Here is a 17812-nt window from a genome sequence, read left to right as displayed (position 1 = left end):
CGCCATGCCAAGGAGGAAGAACTACACCCACCACCATCGTCAAGAAGTGAACTTTCTCATCGAAGACCAGGTGTATCTGCAAGCCACTTCTCTCTAAGGAACCAAGCATTTCCATGACAAGGAGACCCACACCAAGATTCATCGGCCCCCTTCGAGATCACTCCAAGATTTAACAACCCCCCTCTGAGATCACTACAAGACGAAGAGAAGACAGTTACCAGCTGGAGTTGCCACCGGATTTACCTGATGTGCACAAGCTTTCCATGCATCACAACCCCGGAAGTGTTTCCAACTTCCTAACTTGCCCGATCTCTACAAGGGCATTGCCCACCGAGCCATCGACCCCTAGCCCAATCTAACCTACCGCGAGCTACCCATTAGCAACCTGGATCAAGAAGAGTGTCATACACGAAGCCACACCATCAAGTACTTCAAGCTCAATGGACCACTACACGGAAGCAGAAGCAACATGAGGACTTGAAGACTACCCCAGATCCAAGTTTCTGTATCCCTTTCCGCGCCTAGTTTGGGAATCTCGGGGACGAGATTCTTGTAAGGGGGTAGGTCTGTCACACCCTGATTTTCATGCCACAACACTTGAGCTAATAAATCATGATAAAGTGTGGTTTGACAAAAAACTTTTCCATCAATAGGCTTTTATTTGGAGTTGGTTTTCTCTCTGTGTTTTTCAAGTGCTCTTTAAAGTCAACACAACTCCACCTTCTATACTTCATCTCCTTGCCCCAAACTTCTGCCCAATGATCATGCCATGTGTATAGAGCAACATAGTATTTTCTTACAAAAATAATTTGGCCAAAAAGTATTTTCAAACATTAGTTTTCCAAAAAGCCCTGAATTGAGGTTTGCACTGCAAGTACTTGATTTGCGGTATGAAAAATATTTCAAAGAGTATATTTGAAACCTATTAGATATAAGACTTCCAAAAACCACAAAAATATAATTTTAAAAGTTATTTGTCTATTTTATTTAAAGTCTTTTTCTTTAGGCCAAAAATGGTCTTTAATAGGTTAAAATCATTTTAATACTTTAAAAATATTTGTGAAAATTTAGGAAAACTCAGTGGACATATATTGTCCATATATAAGAGTTTCAACACATGGTCATGTTCAAAATATTGGTCAAACCCCTCAAAAACCCTTTCTGGATATTTCAAGCTTTTGAAATATTTACAAAGGAAATATTCTTAAAAATTCCAAGAAAATTCTAGCATGTCACATATGACATGTTAGATAATACTGCCAAGTATTATGTCTTGGAGAACAATATAACATCATCAAATCCCCTCAAAACCATTTCTGTCCATTTTGAAGTTTGAGCAACTTTACATTGCCAAACATTTCCAAATGTTCTCAAACCTTGTGAACATGCTCAAATGTTCTAATTATTCATCTAGGCCAAGTGGCACAAGTTGGAGAACAAGTTAACCTGATCAAAGTGCCCCAAAACCCTCTCTGTCCAGAATCAAATTTGAACAACATTACATTGTCAACTTTCTCATTTTGCTCTCAAATTTTGTGAGCATGTTCACATGACCAAATGAGGCCACTACACCAAGTGGTGCATCAAGGAGAAGTGATTTGCTCAACTAGATCTACACAAGTTCATTTCTGCTAATTTCTAGGGTTTACAAAAGTTGCATTGGCAACGTTGCCCAAATAAACTCAATCTTGGTGGAACCTCTTATTTTCTCATTCCATTTTACCCTGTCAAGCCTCATGACAAGAGAAGTTCATCTTCTTTCCCAAATCAACAACAAACACTTTCTGCCATTTTTCTAAAAACACTATTCTTACCAATTCCACTCTTCTCCATGGCCTCCACTTTTTACCACAGCCCCTACAAGTCCTCCTCTACGTCCAGTAACAATGGCTGCATCTCAGCTCAATGAGTGAGGGGTGAAACCACCTCATTTTCCCCTCTGGACAGCCCCTTTTCCCCTCTCTCTCAACCCCACTCCTCTCCTACTGGATCCCCAGGGCATCCAATGCTCCTCCCCTCTTCTTTACTCCCCCCTAGAGCTACCAGACATGCCTGGCCGTGCCCACTTTGCCAAAAAATGGCATGCCGGCCATTTGCACGCTCTAGAGCGCGCTACAGTGCACTCCCGCACTGTAGACGCCCACTGCCAACCAGCTCCGGCCACCTCGATCCTCCCCAGTGCACCCGATGATGCGCCTCGGCGTCCGCAGCATGCTAAGCCCTGGTCCCCCTCTTCCTTCTCCCTCCTACGGCCTCCCTCACACGCGCGTCGTGGCCGCCCGAGAGCTCCAATGAGCACACTCACACGCGCGGCGCCTCTGCCCCCTCCTGCTCCCTCTCTTCCTTCCCCTGGTCGTGGACCACCTCCACAAACGCCCCAGAAATGCCCACACGCGCCCCCGTGGCCTCCGACAACGGCTAGAAGCTCGCCGGCGCACGAGCCATGGTGCATCGCGCCCCTCCTATTTAAGGCCATCCCGGACCCCATTCTCTCCATCCCTTGAGCTCTCTCGCCTCCTAGCGATCACCAGCAGAGCCCCAGCTCCCCTCCCCCTCTCTGTGCTCGGGATCGAGCCGAGCACCGCCGCCTCAGGTCCCCGGTGTTTGCGCAGTAAGAGCCTCCCCCGCCGATCCTTTCGCTCGATCTGGAACCGTAGCGAGCCCCTGACTCCTCCCCCCTCCTTTTCCCCTTCGTTTGCAGCAGGAGTCGACCGGAACAACCACCGCCCGACACACCTCCGCCGTGCTTCCTCGTCACCGGTGAACCAGGCAACTCCGGCGACGTCCACCACCACTACCACCCGAACGGAGACTCCAGCTGAGTCCAACCGTGCCGTCAGCTCGACCCGCCGTGCCCTGCGTTGCCACCGGTGAGCACGCCGGCCCTCTGGTCGCGAGGTCAGAGATGACAGGCGGGCCCCGCCTGTCATCCTCACCACTCTCTCGCCCCCTCTCTCTCCCACTGGCAGCTGGGGCCCGCCCGTTAGGTTTAAAAATCTGGCACGCGCGCGCGCGTCGGCTCGGCTGGGCCTCTGCCCTGCGGCTTTTCTGGCCCAGAAGGCATAGTGCCCCTTCCCCTTTTTCTTTTCTGTCAGACTCGCAAAAATTCCTCTGGACTAAATATTAATCCAAATGAAATAATTCCAGTTCCTAAATTCTTGTAAAAATCCCGCCTATTTAATGGTGCTACTTTCATTCAAATCCAACAACCTTTTCTTCACTGTAACTATTTAAATGTGATTTTAAGCATTTAAATATACTTTTGTAAATCCATCTCTCCTATTCTGCTACTCCAAATCCAAAACTAGGAATTTTCCCGTTCTTAGTGTTCACCCTAGTATTTAACAAAAATGAGTCGACATTTTTCTGAGCACTTCGGTTTTTCTGTTTTACTATTGCCTTATTTTCTCGTTATTTTCTTGTGACGTTTAGATCCTGTATTTGACGAAGTTGCTGAAGAAGAAGGAGGAGAAGGATTTGAAGACCTCGAAGAACAAGCCAATCAAGGCAAGCAGCCCTTTGACCATGTCACCCCTCTTGTTCATCGGTACCCTTTTTCTGACTGCATGATGATGAAATATGACGGTGGTAAAACTTGTTGTGAACCACCCCATGATGCATACCCCTACTCATGACCTTACCTTGTTAATGATTGCATTTTCAAGAGACTAGTTGATGCATAATGATGCATGTGTACCATGAACTCTTCATGGTTACATTCTTTCAAAAACCCCATCGGGTGCCCCTAATGCCCTTGGGAGATGTTGAACTAAGGTCACCACTTGAGGAAGAAGTGGTGTACCAAAGAGAACTTTTGGTGGGTGTGTGTAGAATAATGGATTAGATTTATGTGTGACTACCGTCCCAACCAAACATGTGCAACCACTCTACCCCTTTATTGGACGGGGCATTATTGATTACTTAGGCTGATACTAGCATGGTGCCCACATTACTAGTGACGGGGGTGACTTGAGGTCACTCTCGGGACGGGGTCATGATTGGATAGGCGGCCATGACTGTTTTCACAGGGCACCGGACACACCGTTGGTCCCTTCGTGTATGCTTAATAATGTGAAAAGGGCAGAGTCCCACGATCTGTTGCTTATACACGAGGGCCGTGTATCAACGAGTGGACCCTATGTTAGTGTCGTCTAGGGAAAGGTAATGATCAGGTGCTTCCCCCGAGTACTTGAGGTATTGCGGGACCGTGGATGACACGAAAGCTTCCCGGATCTTGTGGGTAAAGTGCGCAACCTCTGCAGAGTGTCAAACTATTCGAATAGCCGTGTCCACGGTCATGGACAGTTGGGAGGTGCTACTTAAACTATGTCCAGAAATTTTACAATCTCTGTGCATGTGTGGAAGAGAACTATTTGTGTCAAGGTGGTGACTTGACATGTTGAATGAAATGACATTTATCCAAACCCTATTTGTGTTGATATCTGTAACCTGTTCTCAAGGTTACCCATGTTCATTGATGCATATCTCACAAGTTGATAGGACATCTCAACTAGCTTGAAGCTAGGCTGCTTACTTGTTGTACAATTGCATTGTTACTTTGAACCAAATCATGGGTTGCTTGCAAGTACATTCAAAGTACTCATTGGCTTGCCACTGGTTATTTAATTGACCAGGCATGGAAGAGCAGGAGTTCGAGGAAGAGTTCTTTGGTGACGAACACGCGAACTAGGACGCTTCCCAGTCAGAATGCATGTAGGGTTAAGGCAGATGGCATGGGTTCTACTTATCAACGAAGATTTCCATTGCTTAAGATTATTTGGTATTCAGCCCTTGTGGCTTTATCTATGTAAGACTTGACCATAATGGTCATAATTTGTGTAAGACGGTATGTATGGATGTAAGACTCTTGTTATTCATCTTCTGTGTGTTCAGTGAGCATTGATCTCTGCGATCACTATACACGTGCATTCGATGATCACGACTTATGAGTTGGGGTCCCCACAGAAAAGGAACTAACCCCTCTTGCAGGTTTTCTCTTTGTGATTCCACTCGCTTATTCTTAGCTTTGAGAACTATTGTTGGCGCTCGTGTTTATTTGCTCTCATTTGTGTGTTTTTATTTGTTTTGCCATGTTTGTGTTTCCTCCAATGAACAACTCACTCATAGCTCTGTGTGTTTGTTGTTCCTCTTCTGGCTGAGTGTTTTGTTTTGGAACCTTTTATCTCTCCATTCTTTCTCATCCCAATCTATGTTGTCCGTCATAAGCATGCAATTTGATCCGAAGAAAATTTCTATCTGACATCCTTGGTTGCGAAAGAAATTGACTTCGAACCTTTATCTACTTTTGGCATTTGCCCTTCTTCAAACCTTTTGGTCTCCCGCTTTCCTCCCGAGTGTTTTGCAGGTAACGGTTGCCACGTGCCCACGATCCCCACGATCGTGATCGTGTCTGTCGAATGCGGAACGTCCCGCAACCGTGAGCCCTAGATTCCGGGGAGGTGGTTTAACTCACCAACTATAAATGCTCCTCACTGCATCTCCCTCCTCCCGTTCCTCAAACCCGCGTCCACCTTCACCCGAGCCCTTGCTCGAAGCAACTCCGGTGAGGAGCCTCGCCGTGGAACTCCGGTGAATCTTCGTCACGGTTGTTCACGCCGGTGCGGTAATCTTTCCTCCCGCACCGCCGTAGTTGATCTAAAGCCAAGTTAGGGCGCTTGGATCTTGAACTGCTCCTGCCTACTTCTCTGTTCTTAGGGTAGTTCTTACCGAGGCTATTTTCTTTGATTTATCTCACTGTGGTAGATCCTTAGGAATCACTAGGACTCAACTGGTACAGTTTGTAGATCTTCCTCGTACTAGTTCTCCTAGATCTAGGGTTGATGTATGCTTATCTGAAAGATTAGGTAGCCTTTACACAACCCTGTACTTTATATGGCTTCTTTAAATCTATCGAGGATATCTTATCTAAGAATACCATGAATTCATGTGTTCTTTCAAAGCATTCTTTTTCATTCAAAATACCTTTTGTGCATGTTTATGACTCTACCCCATTTTCCCTCGTATCCATTCTTTTCACAGGTTGGTCATGGCATGGAGTTCGGAGAACTATTCAGATTCTGAAGGAGAATTGCCTCATCATCCTCCAAGGTCTGAACGAATGAGATTGATAGGAGGAGGAAAATCTTCAAAGCCTACCAAAGCTCCAAAAAAGAAACATGAGTCTGAATCTGAAGAAGAAAGTGAGGAAATTCCCTCTACTCACAGTCAGCCCGAGGATGAATTGGTCACTAAAGCCCTAGTCCTCTTCTCTGATGGAAATCCCAAAAAGGGCGGTTGTGCCAGAGCTGAAATGTCTGATCCCGAAAGTTAGAAGACTCCACCAGGTGAAACAATAATTGAACACAACAATAGGCTTCAAGATTCACCACCACTGGGTGAAGAAATGGTATAACTATGAAAATGTTTGCAAGAAGTATCAGATTCTGTTTTCTTCCATGCCACCATTGAATGACTGCATTGCTGAAAACTGCATTGGCCCCGACGATGAACCAGTCAGACCACCATAGCCTCAAATGCTCATCTCGACTCCCTCAAAACCATCCATGATTTTATCAAGGAAGTGGCTAAGAGGGCAAAGGCCAAAGCCAAGCGTGAAGCTAGGGAAGCGAAGAAAAACAAAGTTGAAGCTCAAAATGTCACATTGACTCAGCAAGACATCCAGATGAATAAAGATCATGCTTCTGCCTCCAAGGAAAGCAAAGCCAGGAAATCAGTTTGCCCTCGGGCACCCCGAAAGAAAACTGTCGTCAAGAAAGCAAAGGAGGTTGTTTCTGACTCATGTGATGAGTCATCTAGCGAAGATGTTCCTGATGAAATTCCAATGTATGATCAACATGCCATTCTTAATAAACCATCTATGAGCCCCTCACCAGTGGAAGTTTCAACTTCTTCATGGAAATCACTAAGGCTTGCACCCAGTCCCCTTGCTGAGAAACCTTCGGGTTCTGCTACTCCAAGAGCCATGACTAATCCTTCGACGAAGAGAAAGCTGCAGTCTGAAGGAAAAGCTAAAGCATCTGCTAAGAAGGCCAGACCAAATGTTCTTGCTTCCACAGAGGAATAGAAGTATGATTTCAAGTTCATGATCGATGTGATTGACAGCGCTGCATATGATGCAAAATCTGATGATATAAGTAGTCTGGGACTTCCTGATGATGTTGCCAAGATGGTAACAAAGCAATTCATTAAGCTAAGGAAAATCTCCAAGAAGCTGAAATAGGCTGTCAAGGACAAGCAAGTCCTCGAGCAAATGAGGAGAGAGGCCAATGCTAAAGCCGAAAGAAATAATCTGAACAAATAAATTGTTGAACTCACCAAGGCTCTAAGACTCATGAGAAATGATAAAATTGATTGGCACTCGCGATTGCACATGGAATTATCTCAGTTGTGTGACAGGAGGAACGAGGAGATTGACTGCAAGGCAGATCTCACTCGAAGAAGAATCAAGGAACAAAAATGTCAGAAGGCCGGGGTGAGAGTAGCAAACCAAAAGAAAACAAAGGCCACCGCCTTCAGACTGTTGCTGCTGATGCTCCACTTGATTCTGTAACTCCCGTGCAGCAGGTTCCACCATATCCATCTCACGAGGATGAACCAATGCAGCAAGCTGGCAATATGGAGGTTATCATTCCTACTCTAGCAGCTCAAGAACAACCTTATGTGGTTGATATTTTCCTGGAAAAGACAGATGAAGGGAATGCTTCGCCCGAGCAGCAAGCACCAGTTGATGATGTTGACGAGGAAATTGAAGTTGAGAAGGCAGATCCATCGCCTCCAAAATATTTGCAAGTTGAGCCCTCTGAATCAAATAAGGAGAAGTCTGGTAAGAATGAGGGGGAGCTAAATGCTTCCCGAGACAAAACCACCCTGGTCGCATCATCTGCTGCCCCTACCTAGATGGATGTTGATCCCGCTCCTCGTTCCACTTCACCACAGTTTGAAGAGGAAGAAAGAAAATCTGCTGAGCCGATGGCTCAAGAAGTTATTTCTCCACCAGTTGTGCCCCAAGTATGTGAGAAAGATGTTTTCGTGCCTCCAACCGAAGTAAATGCACCGAAAGAAAAGGCCCTAGTGCCCGAAGGACGGAAAGCCACTTAAGGAGTTCTAGCAAGCAAAAATGATAATCAGTCAAGGATGCCTCACGCTCCTCTCAAGCCCATTGAGGAGGGTTTGCCAGCACCTGATGACGTCCAGACCCGGATTATGGATGAAGAAGAACATCTGAGAAACCCACTGGAAACATTTTCTTTGTTTCCTATTGAAGATGGCCTGAATGGTACTGCATTTAATGAGCAGTTTCATCTTTTGAAACTTGCATTCTTTGGAACCAGTCCATATGATGGAGAAAGAACTTCCTTATCTCCAAGATTCTAGACCAAGAAACAGGTTGTGTACTATGCTCGTATTCTATTTGGCAAGAATCGCATTTTCAAGCACAAGATTCTGGATTTCGCAGAGCTCGAAAGTTTACCCTTATTTCATCATACCATCGAGCAGATTGACCTAGTTTTCATGAAGAGCTTACTTCGTTTCAATCATGGCTAGAATCGTGAAATGATTCTTCAATTATATGCCACTCTTTATATCTCAGGAGACCTAGCAAATTCTAGTACTTGGATTCTCGAATGGATGATAGGTGAAGAGAAGATCAAATGTTCCGCTGACCAATTCTTAGCACTATTGAGTCTTCCGTGATGCGAATTTGATAATGCTCGTAAACATAGATTGCACTATTGGGATGTATCTGAATCTCAACTTCATCCGCTGATGGACCCCAAACTTGTTGGTGATGAATGCATTGAAGCAAATCCAAACAATCTGGTTTATCAGAACAAAGTGTCATTTTATATCCTCTGCAACTCCCTGCTACCTCTTGAGCTTGCATTGGTTTTCCCTTCAAGGGGAAAGGGTGATGCAACAAAGTAGTGTAAGTATTTCCCTCAGTTTTGATAACCAAGGTATCAATCCAGTAGGAGACAACGCACAAGTCACCGAATACCTGTACAAACAATCAACAACTTGCACCCAACGTGATAAAGGGGTTTTCAAGACCTTCACGGTCACTTGGAAAAGTGAGATCTGATAGAGATAGATAAACGGTAAAGTATATATTTTTGGTATTTTTGGTTTATAGATTGGAAAGTAAAGATTGCAAAATAGTAGATCGGAAACTAGCAAGATGTAAACGAGATTCAATATAATGGAAAAGAGACCCGGCAGCCATAGGTTTCACTAGTGGCTTCTCTCGAGATAGCAAATATTGTGGTGGGTGAACAAATTACTGCCGAGCAATTGATAGAAAAGCGCATAGTTATGAAGATATCTAAGGCAATGATCATGAACATTGGCATCACGTCCGTGCCAAGTAGACCGACTCCTGCCTGCATCTACTACTATTACTCCACACATCAACCGCTATCCAGCATGCACCTAGAGTATTAAGTTCATAAAGAACGGAGTAACGCATTAAGCAAGATGACATGATGTAGAGAAATTAACTCAAGCAATATGATGAAAACCCCATCTTTTTATACTCGATGGCAACAATACAATACGTGCCTTGCTGCCCCTACTGTCACTAGGAAAGCACACTGCAAGATTGAAACCAAAGCTAAGCACTCCTCCTATTGCAAGAAAGATCAATCTAGTAGGCCAAACTAAACCGATAATTCGAAGAGACTTGCAAAGATATCAAATAGTGCATATAAGAATTCAGAGAAGAACCAAATAATATTCAGAGATAATCTTGATCATAAATCCACAATTCATCGTCTCTCGGCAAACACACCGCAAATGAGTATTACATCTAATAGATCTCCAAGAACATCGAGGGGAACATGGTATTGAGAATCAAAGAGAGAGAAGAAGCCATCTAGCTAATAACTATGGACCCGAAGGTCTGTGGTAAACTACTCACGCTTCATCGGAGAGGTAATGGTGTTGATGTAGAAGCCCTCCATGATCGAATCCCCCTCCGGCAGTATGCCGGAAAGGCCCCTAGATGGGATCTTATGGGTACAGAAGGTTGCGGCGGTGGAAAAGTGGTTTCGTGGCTCCCCTTGATATTTTTAGGGTATAAGAGTATATATATGCGAAGGAACTAGGTCAGGGGAGCTATGAGGGGCCCAGAGGGTGGGGGGCGCGCCATACCCCCTGGGCGCACACTCCTGCCTCGTGGCTGCCTCGTTGCGTCTCCGACTTCATCTCCAAGTCCTCTAGTTTGCTTTCGGTCCAAGAAAGATCATCGCGAAGGTTTCATTCAATTTGGACTCCATTTGGTATTCCTTTCTGCAAAACTCTAAAGTAGGCAGAAAACAGAAACTGGCGCTAGGCCCTCGGTTAATAGGTTAGTCCCAAAAATAATATAAAATATCATATAAATGCCTATTAAGCATCCAAAACAGATAATATAATAGAATGGAACAATCAAAAATTATAGACACGTTGGAGACGTATCATGCATCCCCAAGATTAATTCCTGCTCGTCCTCGAGTAGGTAAATGATAAAAACAGAATTTTTGATGTGGAATTCTACCTAACATATTTATCCATGTAATTTTCTTTATTGTGGCATGAATGTTCAGATCCGAAAGATTCAATGCAAAATTTTAATATTGACATCTCAAAATAACTTGGCCAAAGAAAGCTATCCCTACAAAATCATGTAGTCTGGCTATGCTCTATCTTCATCACACAAAATATTTAAATCATGCACAACCCTGATGACAAGCCAAGCAATTGTTTCATACTTTTGATGTTCTCAAACTTTTTCAATCTTCATGCAATACATGAGCGTGAGCCATGGATATAACACTATAGGTGGAATAGAATGGTGGTTGTGGATAAGAAAAAAGGAGAAGATAGTCTCACATCAACTAGGCGTATCAACGGGCTATGGAGATGCCCATCAATAGATATCAATGTGTGTGAGTAGGGATTGCCATGTAACGGATGCACTAGAGCTATTAGTGTATGAAAGCTCAAAAAGAAACTAAGTGGGTGTGCATCCAACTTTCTTGCCCACGAAGACCTAGGGCATTTGGAGGAAGCTGAATATTTGAATATGCAAGCCAAGTTCTTATAAGGAAAATTCCCACTAGTATACGAACGTGACAACATAGGAGATTCTCTATCATGAAGATCATGGTGCTACTTTAAAGCATAAGTGTGAAAAAAGGATAGTAGCATTGCCCCTTCTCTCTATTTCTCTCATTTTTTTATTTGGGCCTTATCTTTTTTATGGCCTCTTTTTTCCTTTTTTTATTTTTCGTCCGGAGTCTCATCCCGACTTGTGGGGGAATCATAGTCTCCATCATCCTTTCCTCACATGGGATAATGACCTAATAATGAAGATCATCACACTTTTATTAACTTACAACTCAATAATTACAACTCAATACTTAGAACAAAATATGACTCTATGTGAATGCCTCCGGCGGTGTACCGGGATGTGCAATGATTCACGAGTGACATGTATGATTTTTTTTATGAACGGCGGCTTTGCCACAAATACGATGTCAACTACATGATCATGCAAAGAATATGACAATGATGGAGCGTGTCATAATAAACGGAATGGTGGAAAGTTGCATGGCAATATATCTCCGAATGGCTATGGAAATGCCATAATAGGTAGGTATGGTGGTTGTTTTGAGGAAGGTATAAGGTGGGTATAAGGTATCGGTGAAAATTGTGTGACACAAGAGTGGCTAGCAATGGTGGAAGGGTGAGAGTGCGTATAATCCATGGACTCAACATAAGTCATAAAGAACTCAGATACTTATTGAAAAAATCTATTACTTATCAAAAAGAAGTACTACACGCATGCTCCTAGGGGGATAGATTGGTAGGAAAAGACCATCGCTCGTCCCCGACCGCCACTCATAAGGAAGACAATCAATAAATAAATCATGCTCCAACTTCATCACATAACGGTTCACCATACGTGCATGCTACGGGAATCACAAAATTTGACAAAAGTATCTCTAAAATTCACAACTACTCTACTAGCATGACTCTAATATCACCATCTTCATATCTCAAAAAAATCATAAAGAATCAATCTTCTCATAGTATTCAATGCACTTATATGAAAGTTTTGATTATATCCATCTTGAATGCCTGTCATATTAGGACTAAATTTATAACCAAAGAAAATTACCATGATGTTCTAAGAGACTGTCAAAATAATATAAGTGAATCATAAGAGTTCAACAATTTCTATAAAATAAAACCACCGCCGTGCTCTAAAAAGATATAAGTGAAGCACTAGAGCAATATTGTCTAGCTCAAAAGATATAAGTGAAGCACATAGGGTATTCTAATAAATCACGATTCATGCATGTATCTCCCAAAAGGTGTGTACAGCAAGGATGATTGTGGTAAACTAAAAAGAAAATACTCAAATCATACAATATGCTCCAAGCAAAACACATATCATGTGGTGAATAAAAATATAGCCTCAAGTAAAGTTACCGATAGACGAAGATGAAAGAGGGGATACCTTCAGGGGCATCCCCAAGCTTAGGCTTTTGGTTGTCCTTGAATTTTACCTTGGGGTGACTTGGGCATCCCCAAGCTTAGTCTCTTGCCACTCCTTATTCCAAAATCCATCAAATCCTTACCCAAAACTTGAAAACTTCACAACACAAAACTCAACAGAAAATCTTATAAGCTCGGTTAGTATAAGAAAATAAATCACCACTTTAAGGTACTCTTGTGAAGTCCTTATTATTTATATTGGTGTAATATATACTGTATTCCAACTTGTCTATGGTTCATACCCCCCTATACTACTCATAGATTCATCAAAATAAGCAAACAACACGCGAAAAACAGAATCTGTCAAAAACAGAACTGTCTGTAGTAATATGTAACTTTCGAATACTTATGTAACTCCAAAAATTCTTAAATAATTTGGTGGACGTGAGGAATTTATCTATTAATCTTCTGAAAAAAGAATCAACTCAAAATCACCCTTCTGTTAAAAATGACAGTTAATCTCGTGAGCGCAAAGTTTCTGTTTTTTTCAGCAAGATCAAATCAACTTTCACCCAAGTCTTCCCAAAGGTTCTACTTGGCACAAACACTAATTAAGACATAAAACCACATATAACCAGAGGCTATATGAATTATTTATTAAAGCAAATAACAAAAATAAAATTGGGTTGCCTCCCAACAAGCGCTATCGTTTAACGCCCCTAGCTAGGCATTGATAATTTTAATGATGCTCACATGAAAGACAAGAATTGAAGCACAAAGAGAGCATCATAAAACATGTGAAAAACATATCTAAGTCTAACATACTTCCTATGTATAGGAATTTTATAAGCAAACAAATTATTAAGCCAAGCAAAAACTAGCATATGCAGGGAAGAAGAAAGAATCAATAGCAATATTAACATGAAGAGAGGTAATTTAGTAACATGAAAATTTCTACAACCATATTTTCCTCTCTCATAATAATTACATGTAGGATCACAAGAAAATACAACAGTATAGTTATCACAAAAGATATTCTCAACATGATCTACATGCATGCAAAGGTGATACTCTTCCAAAATAGTGGGATTAACATTAACTAAAGTCATGACCTCTCTAAACCCACTTTTATCAAAAATTTCATAAGTTTGAACATTATCGAAATATGTGGGATCTAAAGTTGACACTCTTCCAAACCCACTTTAAATAATATTGCAAACACTATTATCAATCTCATATTCATCATGGGGCTTAAATAAATTGTCAAGATCATAAGAAGAATCACCCCAATCATGGTCATTGCAATAAGTAGATGACATAGCAAAACTAGCATCCCCAAGCTTAGGGTTCTGCATATCATTAACACAATTGACATCAATAGAATTTATATTAAAATCATTGCAATCATGTTTTTTATTCAAAGATCTATCGTGAATCACTTCAAAAAGCAGTTCATCACAAGTTTCAGATTCATGAATTTCAAGCAAAACCTCATAAAGATAATATAGGGCACTCAACTCACTAGCAATTGGTTCATCATAATTGGATCTCTTAAAAAGATTAGCAAGTGGATGAGGATCCATACACTTTTAGCAAGCGAAGATTCAAGCAAAAAGAAGGCACATGGTAACACAAGCGAACAAAGATGAAACAGAAGAATGGCAAAGAAAAGGGCGAAGGTTTTCGAAAATCATTTTAGAAGTGGGGGAGAGGAAAACGAGAGACGAATGGAGAATAATGTAATGCAAGGGAGAAGAGTTTATGATGGATACTTGGTATGGCTTGACTTGATGTAGATCTCCCCGGCAACGACGCCAGAAATCCTTCTTGCTAACTCTTAAGCTTGCATTGGTTTTCCCTTGAAGAGGAAAGGGTGATGCAGCAAAGTAGCGTAAGTATTTCCCTCAGTTTTGAGAACTAAGGTATCAGTCCAGTAGGAGACAACACACAAGTCACAGAATACCTGCACAAACAATCAAAAACTTGCACCCAACGTGATAAAGGGGTTGTCAATCCCTTCACGGTCACTTGCAAAATTGAGATCTGATAGAGATAGATAAACGGTAAAGTAAATATTTTTGGTATTTTTGGTTTATAGATTGGAAACTAAAGATTGCAAAATAGTAGATCGGAAACTAGCAAGATGTAAACGAGATTCAATACAATGGAAAAGAGACCTGGGGGCCATAGGTTTCACTAGTGGCTTCTCTCGAGATAGCAAAGATTATGGTGGGTGAACAAATTAATTCCGAGAAATTGATAGAAAAGCGCATAATTATGACGATATCTAAGGCAATGATCATGAACATAGGCATCACGTCTATGTCAAGTAGACTGACTCCTGCCTACATCTACTACTATTACTCCACACATCGACCGCTATCCAGCATGTAGCTAGAGTATTAAGTTTGTAAAGAACGGAGTAATGCATTAAGAAAGATGACATGATGTAGAGGAATTAAGTCAAGCAATATGATGAAACCCCGATCTTTTTATCCTTGATGGCAACAATACAATACATGCCTTGCTGCCCCTACTGTCACTGAGAAAGGATACCGCAAGATTGAACCCAAAGCTAAGCACTTCTCCTATTGCAAGAAAGATCAATCTAGTAGGCCAAACTAAACATATAATTCGAAGATACTTGCAAAGATATCAAATCATGCATATACGAATTCAAATAATATTCATAGATAAACTTGATCATAAATCCACAATTCATCAGATCTCGGCAAACACACCGCAAAAGAGTATTACATCGAATAGATCTCCAAGAACATCGAGGAGAACATGGTATTGATAATCAAAGAGAGAGAAGAAGCCATCTAGCTAATAACTATGGACCCAAAGGTCTGTGGTAAACTACTCACGCTTCATTGGAGAGGTAATGGTGTTGATGTAGAAGCCCTCCGTGATTGAATCCCCCTCTGGCAAGATGCCGGAAAAGGCCCCTAGATGGGATCTCTTGGGTACAGAAGGTCGCGGCGGTGGAAAAGTGGTTTCACGGCTCCCCTTGATCTTTTTAGGGTAGAAGAGTATGTATAGGCGAAGGAACTAGGTCAGGGGAGCTACAAGGGGCCCACGAGGGTGGGGAGGCGTGCCCTACCCCCCTGGGCGCGCCCTCCTACTTCGTGGCTGCCTCGTTGCGTCTTCGACTTCATCTCCAAGTCTTCTGGTTTTCTTTCGGTCCAAGAAAGATCATCGCGAAGGTTTCATTCCGTTTGGACTCCGTTTGGTATTCCTTTTCTGCAAAACTCTAAAATAGACAAAAAAAACAGAAACTGGCACTGGGCCCTCGGTTAATAGATTAGTCCCAAAAATAATATAAAATAGCATGGTACAATAAAAAATTATAGATACATTGGAGACGTATCACTCCCTGACGCCGACAAACAAGCCAGAATACGGTAATGGCATCGTGGGAAATGCTCTTGTAGCCACTCCCCAGGGTATTCGTTTTGACATACTAGATCTTTTCATTCGCAACCTGGCCTGCACGGCTGACATCCCTCAAGCTTTGAAGACTTATGCACCTTGGTTCATGTTTGCCGTTGAGCAGCTTATTGAAGAAATGTTTCTCTACCCACATATCCCAAAATTTTATATGCCCCCAGTCCGTGACACACTCTAGATTTTGAAGGACATCGGCAGAGGGAAGATACCAATGGCTGCAGCTGGCTCTGCTTCTGCTCCGAACGTCAAGAAGGCAAAGGTTGAAATCCCTCGTGAAGAAAATCCCTCACTGTATGACATTTGTCTTTGCACTCAGCAAGCCCTGAAAAGTCATATCAAGCTAGACTAGAAAGTGAAGCTGGAAATGATGACTAAGATAAATCTGCTCCATAATTATGCTCGCCAAACTCTCCTGTATTAGAAGGAACAAAAGAAGTGCTCCTAGACCCTTCTACACAAGCATTATTCTCACAAGCAACCATCTGCCAAGGGTATCAAGAAAGAATACGATTATCTGTTGTTTGAACTTCCTCACATCCGAAGGCAAACCCTAGTGCTTCCTCAGTGTTCCACCTCCATCGACCTGTTGTTTGTTGAACCAGATGATGATCTTGAAGACACAACTAGGACATTTGTCTTCAAGCCAGATGCACCTCCTGAAGTTGATCCCGAAGCTCATGCTGTGTCTCCAACTCCTGCTTCAACCTCGACCATCACTTGCTCTGCTTCGCCAAGTAGTGCGAATACTAATTCTGAGGATTCTTCGGACGAGTAGTTCCTCGTGTGCATTCTCTTTCTTTTTTACACTTGTTGACAAAAAGGGGGAGAAGAACATCGAGTGATAGATAAGCAGGTTATTTGCAAGGTGTTTCCGTTCGCCATTTGTTTTCCTGTCAAACTATTTGGCTTTCGTCTAACTATTTGTTTTCGGAACTTTAAGTACCGCCTGTGGTGTTGAAATACTTGGTCGTCATGTACCGTTAATAACCCCCACAATGCTATTTACTTCCAATTATTTGTTTGCAGGTGAAATCGAAAGCTTACTTCCTTGCAATAATTATCCTCGATACTCATCTTTCGTGCAGGGGAAGGAAAAACAGTTCAAGGAGTATTAGAAATCATGCTTCTCTAGAAAAGAGATATCCCATTCCTTGAAACTATGTATGTCTTATGGTTAGATATTCTATAATAATTATCTTTCGCTATCTAACCTTGCAGGAGACAAAAGTTAACTTCGGATCAAACTTATTATGATTAGAAAGTGAATTCTCTATATCCATCTTTTAAAGTGTTTTTCCTCGTATATATCCTTCCTATCACCCTTATTGCAGGAAAACCACGTCTGAAGCTTATCAACTTTGAGCAATATACCTATGATTCCATTGCTCTGATTCTTCTCGAGTATCTAACTTGCAGGGAACTTATATCTCGTTCAAATTGTGTTCTGAGCAACTCCTCATGGCTTATCCTTCATCACAAATCTTCTCAAATTAATCACTCTATCTAACTAATCTTTTTCAAAGAATGTGTGTGACAGGAATTACCTCAGACACTATCGAGTACACTAAAAGAGACCTAGGTTCAACTTGCCACCTTTCGATATATATCCTATGAATTCTCCAAAGGATGCATACCTTCAGGGGGAGCGTGTTTTATCTTCGTAATTATCTCTCGTCCTTCGTTATCCTTCGCATTCCATTCCATTAAGTTATCTATCTTTCGATGTGTTCTATTTTTTCAACAATCGTTCAAAAAGGGGGAGATTGTTGGTGCAATATTTTCCCTCCTATGTTTTGGAGATTGTTGACAGAAACATGCATGGACTAATTTGTTTGCTAGTGCACATAGATAGAAATAG

Source organism: Triticum aestivum, chromosome 4B (assembly GCF_018294505.1).
Source record: "Triticum aestivum cultivar Chinese Spring chromosome 4B, IWGSC CS RefSeq v2.1, whole genome shotgun sequence".
NCBI lineage: Eukaryota > Viridiplantae > Streptophyta > Magnoliopsida > Poales > Poaceae > Triticum > Triticum aestivum.
Note: the sequence above shows the minus strand (reverse complement) of the source record.